Source organism: Mytilus trossulus, chromosome 8 (assembly GCF_036588685.1).
Source record: "Mytilus trossulus isolate FHL-02 chromosome 8, PNRI_Mtr1.1.1.hap1, whole genome shotgun sequence".
In the NCBI taxonomy this organism is placed as follows: Eukaryota; Metazoa; Mollusca; class Bivalvia; order Mytilida; family Mytilidae; genus Mytilus; species Mytilus trossulus.
This window is the reverse complement of record NC_086380.1, coordinates 63,775,784-63,793,809: the sequence shown is the minus strand read 5'-3', so window position 1 is coordinate 63,793,809 and position 18,026 is coordinate 63,775,784.

Sequence of the window (18,026 nt, the reverse complement as noted above, 5' to 3'; positions counted from 1 at the left end):
ATACCGTTTCGATCCTTAACATCACTGAAGAGACATTTATTGTCGAAATTCGGATCTGGTGTACTAAAATATATTGACACCGTATGTTTGTGGCATAACATCGCGGCCACAAGTTTAAAAAGTTTTTCTGTTTAGTATTAAATTTATTTTTAGATCCATTTTGTTACATCTTGTGATCAATTCTATTTGGCAAACGCCAATGGCAGTCAGCAGGGTTAAAGAACATCAGTTGTTCGACCTGTTAGTCAAATGCGTTTTGTTTAAATATACTTTTTCACTTTTTTGGTCTTTTGGAAAATGTTGTTTGTGCTGTTTTTAGATCCTTCTACAACGAAATTTGTTTAACATGCACACGTATAAAAATTGCGGTTGTTATCCAACGCAATCATAGGTTTGAACGTAGTTTTCAATTTAAACTGTTTATCTTTTTTGTTTGGGCTTCGTATCATATTTTCCCTCCGGTTTATATGATCCGTTCATCCTATATTGACTCTTTAAATTCAAGAGTTTATCTAAAAATGAGGGTACTTTTTTCTCAAAATGAGGATACTCTTTATATGGCCTTCTAAATACCGTTTCGATCCCTAACATCACTGAAGAGACATTTATTGTCGAAATCCGGATCTGGTGTACTAAAATATATTGATACCGTATGTTTGTGGCATAATATCGCGGCCACAAGTTTAAAAAGTTTTTCTGTTTAGTATTAAATTTATTTTTAGATCCATTTTGTTACATCTTGTGATCAATTCTATTTGGCAAACGCCAATGGCAGTCAGCAGGGTTAAAGAACATCAGTTGTTCGACCTGTTAGTCAAATGCGTTTTGTTTAAATATACTTTTTCACTTTTTTGGTCTTTTGGAAAATGTTGTTTGTGCTGTTTTAGACCCTTCTACAACGAAATTTGTTTAACATGCAGACGTATAAAAATTGCGGTTTTTATCCAACGCAATCATAGGTTTGAAAGAAGTTTTCAATTTAGACTCGTTTATATTTTTTTGTTTGGGCTATGTATCATATTTTCCCTCCGGTTTATATGATCCGTTCATCCTATATTGACTCTTTAAATTCAAGAGTTTATCTAAAAATGAGACTACTTTTTTCTCAACATGCACACGTATAAAAATTGCTGTTTTTATCCAACGCAATCATAGGTTTGAACGTAGTTTTCAATTTAGACTCGTTTTATATATATATATATATATATATATATATAGTAATAATGACATGTATGTAACTGAAAAGAAATATGATAACATGATGTATTATAAATTCTAGTTTATGAAATGAATTTAATTTTTGCTGCAACCAGATAATGGAATTTTTCATATGTGCCTTCTTTATTTATCAATATTTCATGATATTGAAGAAATTCTTTTTTGAAAATTTCAAACATATTAATTTGTTTTGTTTCTTCTGTTCGGATACAAAGTATCCTTTGTATACAGTAAAAAGAATAATTGTTATTAAATCATTAATACTGTAATAACTTGTATCGTTTATTTTGTATCCGTACACAAGTGATGTAATTGATATGATATGATGTCCTATTTTAAGTTTATCAAGTAATAGTTTTATTTGATCCCAAAAGGATTTCAGAAATTTGCATGTTAAAAAGTAGTGCTCATAATCTTCGATGACATCAAAAATATTACATAGCAAAGTTTTAGTTTCCAAGAGAAAAGTAATTGTTTGGTTGGTAAAATGTGGTGCAGAAATTTCCATCTTAACATTTTGAATTATAATCTTGCATATAATAAAAGATATAATTTAGCATTTGTTGTCTTTTGTTTGCGTTGTTTTCCAAGATGAATATGTTGTCCCATTTTTGAAATCCTATTGGTTTTTCATAATATCTATTTTAGAGGGAGTTGTAAATGTCTTTGGAGGAAATGTTTTTAAGTGATACCATTTTTCCTTTTTTATCTTTAAATTGATATTCGGAGTCAATGGCAACTATTGTTTTTATTGATTCTTCTTTAGTTAGCTCGTGTCACTACTGTTTTGGTATTACTTTCATTAATTTAGAATATTCCGAAAACCAGTTAGCATGAAAGGAAAGTTTATCTAAGATCATGTTTTGATTAAATTTTCCTTTTTTATCAATAATGTCATTTAAAAAAGAATTTTAATGTTTATCCAGTTTTTGAAATGAGGCATTTACCGTTTAATTTGATATTGTTATTGCCCCATATCAAATAGATAAGGCCTAGTTCAAAAGACGAACAAAAATATGGCTATTATGTACTTATTGAATAGATTTTGCTCTTATTGAATAAACCAATTTGAGGGTGGGGCGTAATTTTAACTTAAATACCAAAAAATCTATCGGTTAAATTTTAAAAAACTATTGCAGGAACCGACTAGTATAGCACTCCAAATGCTTAGTTTTATGAAAAAATTAAACGACAAATTTCAAAAGAAAACAAATCTTCTTCAAATACTAGAAGCACAGCATTCTCTTTTTGAGGCTGATTCTGATACCCCCTATTAAAGTTCTGGCAAAATTTTAAATCCGGAATAAAAAAAAATTACAAGAAAGGGGTATCAGTGAACCAATATTCACCTCAGCTATCATTATAAGCTATGCTATTGTCAATTAAGGATAAAATTTTAAAAAAATTACAAATTCAACCCTATACCCATATTTCAGAAACTTCCAATTTTGACCGATACTAGTATGTAAAAGATGCCATATTTGAGTTGCAAATTTTTTTTTATACCTATGGTTCAAATCTTTTAAACTTTTACAAGATGTTTAGGTTGGCCTAGTTTATCAATGAGAAAAAATTAAGAAAAATTAAAAGACAGGATTGTTTTGGGGTATAGTGTTGGGTACCCCCTTAAACAGATTATTTTTCATCAATTTGGGAATTGAATATTTTTTTTTATAAAAAAGAAATATACCATACCCCCTCCTGCCTTTTGAAGTTTTCAAATGATCGTTCCCTCAATTTTTCTAACTTTATGTTAATGAAGCCTAGGACATTCGTCCTGAATATGCATGAGCTATTTGCCACTGGACGACGACAATTTATATTTATATAGGACATTGTCTTGGTATAAACCTTGCACATAAGGTAGCGCCTTCCTTATATTACATAATATGTTTCAATTTCTGTTTTGATTTGAGCGCTAATTATGCATTAAATGTAAATTACATGTGCATCTTGCGTTCAACCTCTTAGGTTTAGTATCTTTGATTAATTTAAACAATTATATGGGTCGATGTCACTGCTGATGGCCGTTTTGTCACAATCAAGGAAGTTAGCACTTTCATGTTAACATCAAATATCATTGAAATGTTCCTTTCTTTTATTATTTATAGAATGATGCCGCTATTTCGAAACTAAAAGGTTCATTTTACCTCTTCGCAATGATAATCAGCATAATCAGTAGTTAAAAATTATATTGATCCCTCTGAATCTAGTATGGACTGATGAAATTTGTATCATTCCAGAAGAAATGTGTGTGCACTAGACATGATAGAATTCATTAACAACATAGTTTTAATGGATTCAAGGATATTATTTTATTTTTCTATATACGCTGACTCATATCAATTGTATCACAGAGGTTATTAAGAAATCAACAATATTATTATATGACTATAAATTTTCTGTTTTCTCATTGGCTAAAAGCATAGGAAATCCTCTTTGATAAAACATTATATTCACCGCGGCAAAAATCACGAGAGGTTAATATAAGATTTGGAACAGCGTCCATGTACCTAAATATAGAAACGGGGAATTCTTGTTAGCTATTTAAGAGATGTATGAATAAAATGATTTTTAATTGAACGACCAAATAAATATTAACCAATCAGCGCTCTCGACATAAAATCGTTTCGATCTTACAGACGACAGTTACATGTTTCCGGCAACAAAGTATGGCTGGAGCAGCAGAAGTAGCTACTGAAAAACGCTATTCATCGTTAAATAATGAGGAAATTAAAAAGATTTTGATAGAAAAGGATTCTAAAAATACTCGCCGATCAACAGATTCTAGCGTGAGGACATTTAAATCTTATTTACGAGAGAAAAATCTACCTGAAGATTTCGAGAATTTGCCAAACAATAAATTGGACTTTTGTTTAGATTTTATCCTGAGGCTCGCACGGAGAACGGTGAAGTATACAAGAAATGCCTAAAAATCAAATCCCAAGCATAAAATCAAATCAGTCTAGGCAAAATACTATCTAACCGAGGATATATTTCACAATCTAAAATTATTAAAATGACACTGAGAACTAAAGAGTCATCTAATAAAGCAATTGATAAAGCCGTTGGCCTTGGTGAATATCACATCTCTGGGGTTGATAAATCATTGTATCAACCTCATCAAAAGTCAATAATTGTATAATGTCTATTTTGATGGAAATCATTAGAAGGCGATGATAGCATATTAAAATCAGATTCAAACGGATCCACTAGTTACTTGTAACTAGCTTAACTTTGTTGTTGGAAAGTTTATTAACACATTGGTTAATACAAACCAATACTGGTACAAAACGAGAACATTGGCAACATAATATGAAACAAAATCATATTTAATATGTAGTATATCAACCACCTCAAATACCTTTTATTTTCAGGTGTAGTTTTCTGGAAAAGTTTCCGACTTTCACACAATAGTCTCCGCTGTGATCTAATTTAACGTTCTTTATTATTAGGTTGTGTTTTGTGCCTTCATTAGACTGTTCACAATTTTCGTCTAGTTTAACAGCATTGCCATATTTCAGCCATTCCACCGGTAAATTTGTAGGGCTTATTGTACAGGTTAAAATTGCATCGTCTCCTTCTATATACTCAACACTGCAAGGGTCATCCAGAAAACAATCTGTTTAGATAAATTATAATAAAAAGTCTCATGTGTGTTACAGCGTATTTTAACGAAACCAATCTTTCTTTCATTGAAAAATTATTACATCAGTGTTTTCGATATTACAAAAAGGACGTAAGATAGCAGAGGGACAGTCAAACGCATAAATCAAAAACAAACTGACAACGCCATGGGTAAAAATGAAAAACACAAACAGACACAAAAATAGAACATATGACACAACATAGAAAACTAAAGAATAAGCAACACGAACCCCACCAAAATCTGAGGTTGATCTTAGTTGCTCCAGAAGTGTAAGCAGATTCTGCTCCACACGTGGCACCCGTCGTATGCACATATACGATATATCATCTGTGAAATGGTTATTCCATAACGGTCAACCAACTCGTGATGGCGTCCGTAAAATTTACGAAGGGATGATTTCAACTTCACTGTTTCAGACTCTTGGTTTTATAGCTTCCTTGTTAGCAGCAAACCTCTATCAATAAAATCATGATAGGAAATACAAGAACGGGAATATCGAATCAAACTAGGCAAAATATTTACTAAATTTTAACAAGGACATAAACATGAAGTCAACTTATACGTTCAAATCTATCTTTTCTAATCTTAAAGAAATAATGCTTGTTGAAAGTACAAAAATGTCGCAATTCAACTCAAAACTTAACAAAACTTTTTTACAGACTTACCAAGAAAGGATATAGTTGCAATGTTGTTGTCATGACATTAAAGATGACATATTTTGATGTTTATATTGATTCATTCATAGGGTCGATGCATTGAAAATTAAGACACTTATTCTAAAACCAGATGTAAGTATGATACAAGTTATGTTCTTCTTATATATGTTAGCATATTGATCTATTGTAATACAAATTCATAATATCTAATACAATTTGTAGATTTAGCTAACAAAGTCCTTATACTTGTATAAAGTAGCATTCGTTTATACTGGAAAATTGTTTTGACTTCAAATAAGCTACAATTAATAAATGCTTGCTAATCCCGTTCTGTGATTAATGTTAGATAACTCTGGTTAATTTCCCAATAAATCTATCATGAAGGGGAGATAAAGATTAAGTCTTTCATTTATAGTTTTTTCATCAATGATTAACGGTTCTTTATATTGTATGTAATACTTTTAAATGTTTCAAATTTATGAAATTATATTTGTACATAAACGTATTTGATACACCAATGACAACAACTAAAACATATTGAATTGATACATTTTCTCATTATTAAAATTAAATTATAAACCTAAACTTAATTATAACAGAATGAATATGTTAAAGGGAGACAATACTCGCATAACTTTTTTTCGAATCAGCACATAATAAAAAGGAATGTCACTCTTGCTTACACATGGTTCATTAATATAATTAATTAACTGTGCATTCGAGCTCCTCATTCAATGAAGATTCTAAATTACTAATATTACCAAAAGTTGTTAATCTATAGGATAGTGAAGACTAATGAAAACTAACCCATTGTAAACAATATTTCTTTGAAATTTTTTAAAACTTACTCAGACAATTTTTGAAGCCACTTGACTTTAATAGGTCATAATTAACGCATGTAGTCTACATCAAATGCATAATTAGTGCTTAAGTCAAAACAGAAATTGAAACATATTAGGTATAACCATGAGCTAATGGCCAGACCAGAAAGAACATGCCAAAAAACCCTAATTTGGTATAAAATAACATCCATAAAACTGTTACAAACGATATATTACCCCTTTGTTGTGATAGAACATGCATACAGTAAAGACTTACATTGTTAATTTAATTTTAAATGTTTGCATCATTCTATACAGAAATCAATGAAACATGTTTATTATAAAATTGAGAAACGAAATAGGGAATGAGTCAAACAAACAACAACCCGACAGAAAGGCATTTATTCGGTTTAAAGACAGTGGAGAATTCCGCATCCCAAATAGTGTTTCAGCTGTCTCCTAGACTAAAAATTGTACACGTTCAGTGATAACGGAGGCCATACTGAACTATAGAACATTAGAATAAACTAACAATAGAAATATGTGACGGTGCCATACTTAATGACAAGACTTGTTGAGGGGTTTGTCAACTTTCAGAAGATTGTAAATTTGAATACAATTTTAATTTTGTATTGTTAAGTTTGAAAGCTTCTGATGGTTCTGTGAAGACTGCTATACTGAATAGAAATGCTATTGATAATTTCATCTGAATTTGTCTGACTGACCTAAAAAAAAAGGGCGGGCACTCCAGTCATGCCTTAGTGATTCTCTATATACTCATGAAAAGGGTGACCTGGTCCACTTTGGTCCGCCTATGCATTGAACAGTATATAAGCAGCTATATTATCACTGTTACTTGATATGGGGAATTATGTAGCAGATAAATGAAAGAAGTCGTGGTCAAAAGATAATGCATGGAAGCTTGACGTCCTGCGGCAAATTGATATCATATTCGTACGTGAACATGTTAATGTAAAATGATTTATAACCCTGTTTTTACTAGGCCAACACCCTGATATTGTTAATAACCATGTCAGAGTTGGACGTGGGATCATATAAGGATACTTGCACATAATATAATGATATTTGCACATCATATAAAGATTTTTGCAATTCATATAATGACAAGTGCATATAATATTAAGGTAAATGCACATCATATAATGAGATGGTCATACAAGACAGTTTTGTAGTTCCTTTAATGAGTAGGTTATATTGTTTGTATTGAATATGCCTTGTTGTAGGATTAGGTAAATGATCAAATGTTTACATTAATCAACTTACCACGTGTATGTTGAGGAATAACTTTATCATGAGTATCTAAAACAAATGTTAAAGTAATAAATGTATTACATTCAAATTTAGATTTTGCAGATTCTACATGACAATAAATTTAACTATGTTTCTGTTGTTATCATATCTTATCATTTTTGTTCACATTTTTTTTTCAAGATCAATTTTCATTTCACGCTACTCTAGTGGTATTATAAGTTATCTACGTTCATATCCGTAGATATGTATAATTTAACACAAAAAGTCGGAGCCGAAGAGGAACAGGCTATTGAAATGTATCAAAATATCCATGTCTACGGACATTGACATAGATATGGAGTTTATTTCCGGTGTTAGTTCAAATCTGACGATTTTAAGGGAAAAGCAAGTTGACGTTTTTCCATTATGAAAACACAATTTGAAATTTGGGAATTTACATATTTTTATCGGATGTAGGGTTCTAAATTGATCAGAGTCTCAAATACAAATACTCATATTTAAGACGTTTTTAAAACACAGACAGAAAAACATGAACGGGCCGAATTTGGCGCTAAATATAGTGACTGTTACATCATAGACGATATAACATGAACTTTAGACGTGCGTAAACTGATCAAATTCCAGAAACATACTAGACCGGGGATAAGTTGCAGAAAATTTTTGACGTCCTGAGCCGACGTCATTTTTGTTACTAAAAAACCAAGGATAAACAGATGTATGGGTTTCAAACTCAATGCCAATTGGTTGTTATCGAATGATTTGTTTCACAAATGTCCTCTCGTACCTGAGTTATAACCAGTATTTAAAAAAATAATCAAATTTAGTAGACAAAAATGTCTTAAAATGTCTTTAAATTACTCTATATCTATGTATAAGTCTGAAAATAAGATAATGAGATTTGTATGCTGACAAAGTTTGGTCACTCAGCAGTCAACTCACAACTGTAATTCACTACAGCACTAATTTCGTAGTCTAATGTCCAGCACTCGAAACCACTCGATCACATGTCTTATGTATATCTTTAGATTCGAAGTCCGAGACAAGGTAAAACTGCGACCAGTGAAGTTTCATTTGTATATAGTGGATATGGTCGAGTGGTCTACAAGCGTAGATGTTATTTTATATACCATATATGATAAAAATTCAATTCCTAATACATTTACTAGAATATGAATAAACAGTTTTGACATGAACGATTAAATAAAGGCAACAGTAGTATACCGCTGTTCGAAACTCAAAAATCGATTGTAGAAAATAATAAATCCAGGTTACAAACTAAAATAGAGGGAAACGTTTAAAATTTTAATTTGAGTTTGGATTTTTTTGGTAATTTACTTTTAACATTTGTTTTCAGTCACTCATCTTTTATACATGTAACTCTTTATTAAAATCTTCTTTAACGTTGAATTACAAAATGCTGTATATTGTTATTTTATAAAGAAAAAAGACGATGGAGATAATGATATTTGTAAGCTTGTAGGTTACTTCCACTAAGCATTGGATGAGACATATGTTGAAGTTGGATTTATTGAGAAAAAATTATCCAAATTAAAGCATAGTATTCTTAGCAATTGTGTATCTATATTGGTCCGATGGATGAAAGATCATAACAACATAACCAGATTCTGTTGTTACAAAATATTTACAAATAAATGACTTAATGTTTGACGCACAATGGTGTGCATGTTATTATATGAAAGAGATCTTGACTTGTGCTATTTAAATGTAACTTTATATTACTTTACACCAATTACATTTTTCAGAACGAGCCAAATAAGTGGTTCTTTACCTGAATGCAATTTTTTGATTTGATGTATTTCAAATTCACTTCTGAGTTGTCTCTTATGTAAATATCATATGTACATCTAGAGTACTAATTTGTACGTCTGGTATTTTTGATTATTTTGAACAATCATTATGTTTTTGTAGTGTTCCCTGCATTCAACACTTATGTATTTACTTCAAATTTTATTGAAATATTCAAATATTTTATTGTTTATATAAAACTGAAGCTACTCAGAAACTTAAGTTTATTTACCAACCCCATGATTAATTATTAGTAAGAAAACATGTGCAACCACCTATAATTAGTTAGAGATAATAACGCACTTAAATCCGAATTGAAATGCTTTACTGATTGATAGCTTGAACTGTTATTGTAAATGAAAACATTAATAGGCAACTTTCGAGTTCGATGCGTTTTCGTCAAACACTCTGGTTTTAGTGAACATCCTTCTTGCTTTTAGTGGCATCGTCACTTCCGTTCCAATGTTGAGCGAGTGGTTAACAAATTATTATACTATATTGCACGATTTGTTCGGCAAACTTAATTTTAATAAATGTCAATCAAGCACTGCTATCATTAGGGAATTAATCGAGTTTATCCTGATCAATGACGATCATCAAGACGATTCATGAACGTTAATAGTGCAGGAACATTGGCGACCCCGTCTATCTGGTAAATGACGTCACTTAAGCGAGCCTTATTGACGATTTTTTTCCTGTGCAGGATGAACTCGAAAGTGGTCTTTTGGTACAAAACACTATAAACCCAAAACGATGACGCTTGCCAACAAAAATATAACAGAACAACATATGATTTGATATAACGTTTCATATGATGTTTTATAAACTGAACACTCTTGACCTTTGATACAAAACAATATTGGAACAAAACAATAACATTTGCAAACAAACATAATATCTAACAACATTTTATTCAATATAAAGTTTGTATTCATCCAAAATACCTTTGATTCTCAGCTGTACTTTTCTGAAAAAATTTCCGACTTTCACACAATATTCCCCACTTCTGTCTGATGTAACGTTCTTTATTATAAGTTTGTGTGTTGTTCCTTCATTAGACTGTGTACAATGTTCCTCTAGTTTTACAGCATTGCCATATTTCAGCCATTCCACAGGTAGATGTGTAGGGCTTACATTACAGGTTAATGTTGCATCCTCTCCTTCTATGTACTCAACACTGTGAGGGTATTCCAGAAAACAATCTGTTTAGATAAATTATTATAAAAATAGACTACTTGTTTGATTCGCTCATGTATGGAACAGCTTTTTTGTGTTTTTTAACGTACTAAGAAATTTAGATTTTACTGGTAAATAATTACACCAGGGTTATCAATATCACAAACTAGTTACACATTTAGTCATTTTTATCATCGTTACAAGGGCTGCTTGCGTTATTTTAAATCAACACGAAGACATCTGATACGTTCAGTAATACATCTAATCGAGTAGAGTAATGACATTTTATAATACAAAGAACAAAAATGTCGCCATTCAAATCAACACCTAACGTAAGTTTTAAACAGACTTATTAAAACATGATAGAGTTACAATGTTGTTGTCATGTAATTCAAGATGACATATTCTAGTATAAATATTGATTCATTCATAGGGTCTTTGCATCTAAAACAAACACTTCAAAATCAGTTTTATAAATGATACAGGTTATGTTCATATTATATATTTTATGATTGTATGAAATTAAACCCTTAATGGATGGGATTGTGCTTGATTTTGAGTTTATTTTTGTTACTTTTTCTGACATCAATCACATACTTCTTTTAAACTGAGTTTTAATATACCTTTTGTAATGTGTTTATTATTATAAATTGGCCACCAATTGCATGTTTGCGCCTGGTCCATGTCAGGAGACTTTGACCTTTGACATCCTGATATTTTATAGTTCATATAAAAAATTAAGATGTATTATGATTGCCAATAAGACAACTCTCCACAAGAGACCATAATGACATAAGAAATAGAACATTAATCCCGATAATGGAATAAGAATACAGCTCTCTTACAAGCAAACAAACCTCTAACTGTATAAGGGCATACACTACACTGTTTATATAAATTATAATAAAAATAGACTCGCTCATGTATGTAACAGCGTTTCTTTTTTTCAACGTACTAATAAATTTGGATTTTACTGGGAAATTATCAAACCAGGGTTATCAATATCAGAACCTAGTTAAAGATTACCTATATTTTATCAACGGCACAAGGGCATCTTGCGTAATTATGCATCAATATGAAGACATCTAATGCGTTCAATTATTTCATGTCTTGTAGTTTAGAGTAATATCATTTACTTAGTACAAAAATGTCGACATTCAACACAACACCTAACTTAACTTTTGAACAGACTTATCAAAACATGATAGAGTTACATGTCATGTCATTAAAGATGACATATTTTGGTATTAATATTGATTTATTCATAGGGTCTTTGCATCTAAAATAAATATTTTAAAACCAGTTGTATGGATGATACAAGTTTCGTTCTTCTTATATAGTTTAGGTTTGTATTAAATTAAACCATTTTCGGACATTTTCTGACATCGGCGCAGACGTCTTTTAAACTGAGTCTTAATATACGTACAGGTGTGTGTTTATAATTATAAATTGGCTGAAGGGGAGTTTTGAGATCTCAAAAACAAGTTTAATCCAGTCTTAAAGTTTAAACCTGGTAATACAACAAACAGATGGAAGTTTTTAACGACATTGACTGGCTATACACCTCTTGCACAGTCGGTCCTGGTCCAAGTCAGAAGACTTTGACCTTTGACAGTTTTTTATGATTTTTAGTGTTAGTAAATTTTGATGTTCTATAGTTCATATGAACAAATAAGATGTGTTATCATTGCCAATAAGACAACTCTCTTCAAGAGACCAAGATGACAGTAGAAAAAGAACATTTATCCTGATAATGGAATAAGTAGACATCTCTCTCACTCGCAAAATAGGCACTTTGACACATTTCATCTGCATCCACACATCACAAGTAATACACTCTGAAGTAAATATAAAACAAAGAAGATGTGATAGGATTGCCAATAAGACAAAACTCCTCAAGGGACTAAAATGACATAAGACATAAAAGACTAATTGTGATGAAGGAATAAGTAGACAGCTCTCACACAAGCAAACAATCTCTAAGTGTAAAAATATAGGTTATACACTTCAGGAACGGGAACCTGAATTATCAATGACATGTCAAGGAAGTCAGCACTTTCGTGTTCACGTCAAATATTATTGATCTCCATTATAACTGAACTGGTATATATTTTAATATAAAAGCAAGCTGAAACACTCCTTCGGGTGCGGGATTCTTGCGCAGTCTAAAAATTGAATAAATACTCAACGCTCAGGTCGTTGTGTATTCGAAACAATCCTCATTTCCATTCTCAATTTTATAATATACATGTTTTATTGTTTTCTGTATAAAATGATGAAAACATTTAAAATTCAATTTATAATGTTAGTCTATTTTGTATACATGTTCATTAACAAAAAAAAGGTGAGTCTACGTTTTGTAGTAGTTTAAGGTCTGTTACTTTCGCCAAAAAAGTTATTTTTTTGCATGCTCCTTCTGTCCTGCCCAGTAGTTCATGCCCATGCCTAATATTATTCAATTTCTGTTTTGACATGAGCGCTAGTTATGAATTTTAAATGTTTACGAAATGCGGATCTGCCGCACAACGTCCGAAGTATGGTATCGTTGATTAAATTGAACAATCATTGGGTCGATGTCATTGCTAATTTCGTCACACTGAAGGAAGTCAACACTTTCCTGGTAAAACAAGTATCATTGAAATGTTCCATTCATTTAGTTTTAATTGATTCAAGGATATTATTTTATTTTACTACATACGCTGACTTAAACAAATTGTATTACAGAGATTATAAAGAAATCGACAATAATGTCAATTTTCGGGGTTTAAATTATGTGTTTGAAAGTTAATAAACACATTGGTTGAAATAAAACAATATTGGAACAAAACAATAACACTTGCATACAAACATAAAATCGAACAACATCTTATTCAATATTATGTTTCAATCATCTCAAATACCTTTAATTTTCAGCTGTAGTGTTCTTGAAAAGTTTCCGATTTTCACACAATATTCTCCACTGTTATCTAATTTAACCTTCTCTATTTTAAGGTTGTGTTGTGTGCCTATATTATACTGTTTACAATTTTCGTCTAATTTAACAGCCTTGCTATATATCAGCCATTTTACAGGTAGATGTGTAGTGCTGACGTTACAGGTTAATATTGCATCTTCTCCTTCTATGTACTCAACACTGTGAGGGTCTTCCAGAAAACAATCTATTAAGGTAAATTATAATAAAAATATACACCTTGTTTGATTTGCGCATGCAAGTAACAGCGTGTTTGATTTTAACGAAAGCAAGCTCTGTTTCAATGAAAAAAAATTATACACCAGGGTTAGCAATACCAGAGACTAGTCAAAATATTTACTAAATTTTATCATCGGTACAAGTTCATCATTTGTAAATAAACATGCAATCATCTTATGCGTTCAGGTCGTTTATTTGTAATCTTATTAATCTTTTAAAAGTACAACAATACCGCCATTAAACTAAAAAATCAACCAAACCTTTTGAAACACTTATCAACATGGGATATAGTTACAACGTTGTTGTCGTGTAATTAAAAATGACATATTTTGATATAAATATTGATTCATTCAAAGGGTCTTTGCATCTAAAATAAATATACGTATTCTAATACCAGATGTTAGTATGATACCGGTTATGTTCTTCTTACATATTTTACGATTGTATGACATTAAACCCCTTGCGGAAGGGATTGTGCTTGATTTTAAGTGTCTTTTGTTTTCTATTCTGACATCGGACACAGACCTCGTTTAAACTGAGTTTTAATGTACGTATTGATATGTTTTTATTATTTTACATTGGCTACAGGTATAGGGGAGGGTTGAGATCTCAAAAACGTGTTTAATCCAGTGGCATGTTTGCGGCTGTACCCAGAATAGAGACTCTGGGCTTTGTTAGTCTTGTATGGTTTTTAATGTAGTTCACTCAAATGTTCTATAGTTTAATATGACTTCAATTATCACTGAACTAGTTCACATTTTAGTCTAAGAGCCAGCTGAAACACTTTTTGGTGTTGGACCCTCGTGCTGTCTTAAAATTGCATAGATGCCCTTCGTTCGGGTTGTTGTCTGTTTGAAACATTCTTCATTTCAATTCTTAATTTTATAATATAAATGTTTCATGTTGCACAGATTTAAAATTCAATTTACAATTTAAGTCTCTTATGGATGCATGTTCAATTACAAATAGAGGGTGATACTCCATTTTGTAGTTGTTTTATGGCTGTTATGTTACACCAAAATAAGTATTTGTTTCATGTTCTTTCTGGCCTGGCCATTAGTTCATGCTCATACCTATAAATATTTAATTTCTGTTTTGACTTGAGCGATAATTAGGAGTTAAATGTTGACGGAATGCTCATCTGGCGTACAACATCTTGCGTATGGTATTTGATTAGTTTGAGCAATCATAAGAGTCGATAACACTGTTAATAGCCGTGACGTCACGATCACGGAAGTCAGCACTTTTATGTTAACATCAAATATAATTGAAATGTTCATTTCTTTTATTGTTTATATAATGCTGTTGCTATTCCAAAACTAAGGTTTATTTTAACTCTCCGCAATGATAATCAGCATAATAAGTAGTTAAGAATTATATTGATCCCTCTGAATTTAGTTAGGACTGATGAAATTTGTATCATTCCAGAAGAATCGTGTGTGTACTTGACATGATATCATTCATTAAGAAAATAGTTTTAATGGATTCAAGGATATTATTTTATTTTTCATGAATGTGAAGTTAGCAACCGGTTCGTTGTTCGATATTTGATAGTCAATACCCAACCGGCTGCTAGCAGTCGGTTCGATATTCAAATTTTATAAAAAAAAATATATAATATTTTATAAATTTACAGCATGCTTTTCCTAGACAACAGGAGAGAAAATATACGTTTGAAATTGTTTTATAACTCCTTCAGGTTGTCCTAAACTGTCGTTGTCCTCGAATATAAACCATTATCATTTCTTATGTAAATTGAATATTTGTTTTTATGTAATATAGGTTTTTAATCAATAAAGCAAAATCAACACTGTATGTCATATCTTATATTTCTTAAAAAATCAAAATCAGCTCACTTTAGATATATTTGAGCTGTCTCAGATAAGTTTTCACTATATACTTAAAATATCCAACTGACACTTTTGGCACTTCGTAAACATGGAAGATAAGAAGTGTACTCAAATTTCGTTTAGTCACGTTTGTACCTACATATTAACTATATGTCTGCATACTATTGTTACTGTCCTGTCTTTTTTGTCCTAATTTTGTTTTTTTAGCTGAAAAGTGATAATCTAGGCCCTCCGTAGATATTGAAGATGACATTATTCTGGAAATCCTTCTGATACAAGCTTTATATATACAGATTTTATGATTTAGTTGAATTTTATGGACATTGAATCACCAGTGGGGTCTCACCCTCATTCAAAATGTCTCAGAAAGATTAAGCGATCAGAGGGCTCTCACAATTGCCTTTTGCTTTTTGTCCTACATGTAAGAGTTTAACAATATTAAGCTGAAAAATGGCCATCTAAGCACTCCGTAGACATAGAAGATGACATTATTCTGGGAAATTCATCTTATACAACTTTTATATATACAGATTTAATGATTTAGTTGAATTTTATGGACATCCAAAGACCAGGATGTGTCTCACTCTCGTTTCAGCGGTCTGAGTTTTTTTTTTTTATAGATCTATTAAATATCGAACTGGGAAAACAGGAAGTGTACCCAATTTGATATCCATCAATAGTGTCACAATCATGTACTTTGCGCTGAATATCTATATGTAAAATTAATGTACGCACAGAAACCTGAGGAGGTCTTACAAAAACAATTTTGTGTAGAAAAGTAAAAAAAAAAAAGAACAGCAAGGCTGTTTTTGTATTTATTTTCGTTATACGAAGAGTTGTAATGATCAAAGTTGATAAAGAACATGAATTCTTATATATATTGTTGTAGTTGTAGAAATTCATAGAAGCATCGGTTTTGTTACAAACATAATCACGTTTAAAGATGTGTACTGTAATTTTACACAAATCTATGTCATTGCCATTCTTTAGTATGTGCCGTAAACAAACAAGAACAAGGTAGATAACCTTAGTTTAAACAATATTTTATTCAAATAAATTGAATTGGATTGGGCAACAGGCATAGCCTATGTAAGCCCTCTCCACAAAACAAGGTACAATATATTACATTCAAACAAAGCAACACATGTGCAAACATAAAGACAAAACAGAATTAATTTTCCAAAAATACCTCTAAGCTGACTGGAAAGATGTTTCAAATAGTTAACTCAGATCAAAAGTATGACTATTTTCAAAATAACCTAGATGCCATAATCGCCGTTCTCACCTTACACAAGTCGTACCAGCTTAAATGAATAGTCCATAGAAACCACATAATCCAAAGAATAACTTCATAACAATTTTAATAGCAGGTGACAGCTGAATATAGAAATATGTGCTCTTAGGTTGATAACAACTGACTTTGTTCCAATCGAAATTAAGACGTCACATTATTCATATATGTTTCATACGGCTTATCACTTAGAAAACTGGTGTCATATCAAACGAGAGATGCTTAAATTCCTCTCCATATCCAGAATATTATTATACATGTTTTACGACGACGTAAATACGGAATAAAGACATATTTACAAAATAAAATTGAGAAAGGAAATTGGGAATGTGTCAAGGCGACAAAAACCCGACCATAGAGCAGAAAACAGCCGAATGTCACCAATGGGTCTTCAATGTAGTGAGAAATTCCCGCAACCGTAGGAGTTCTTCAGCTGATCCCTTTAAAATATGTATACTAGTACAGTGATAATGGACGTCATACTAAACTCCGAATTATACTCCAGAAACTAGGTTTAAACCTCATACAAGACTAACAAAGGCCAGAGGCTCCTGACTTGGAACAGGTGCAAAATTTGCATCGGGGTTAAACATGTTTATGAGATCTCAACCCCCTCCTAATAAACGTCTATCCAATGGAGAAAAGTAAACGCATAACAGTACACACTTTAAAATTCAGTCAGTTAAAGAGAAGTCCGAGTTCGATGTCAGAAGATGAAACAAAAGAAAAAAGATAAAATGACAATAATACATAAATAACAACAGACTACTAGCAAATATCTGACATGCCAGCTCCAGACCTCAATTAAACTGATTGAAATATAATGTCTTCATCCTATGAATACCAGGCACGATCCCTATGTGGATATTTTGATATAGAATTAACTGTCAATAGGGTATTTACGCACTCCGAAGCATATTAGGGACATAGTAAACATACATTTGGTCTTAAATTTCGACCTAAATGAAATTGTATTGGAAAAACATAAACATCTTTACTCAATCCAACATTTTTTGTTTGGTTAACGTCTACTTTTTCGTACATTTTATTTAGGATAAATACTCAACATCAAATATGTCAGAAATAAAAATGAAAGT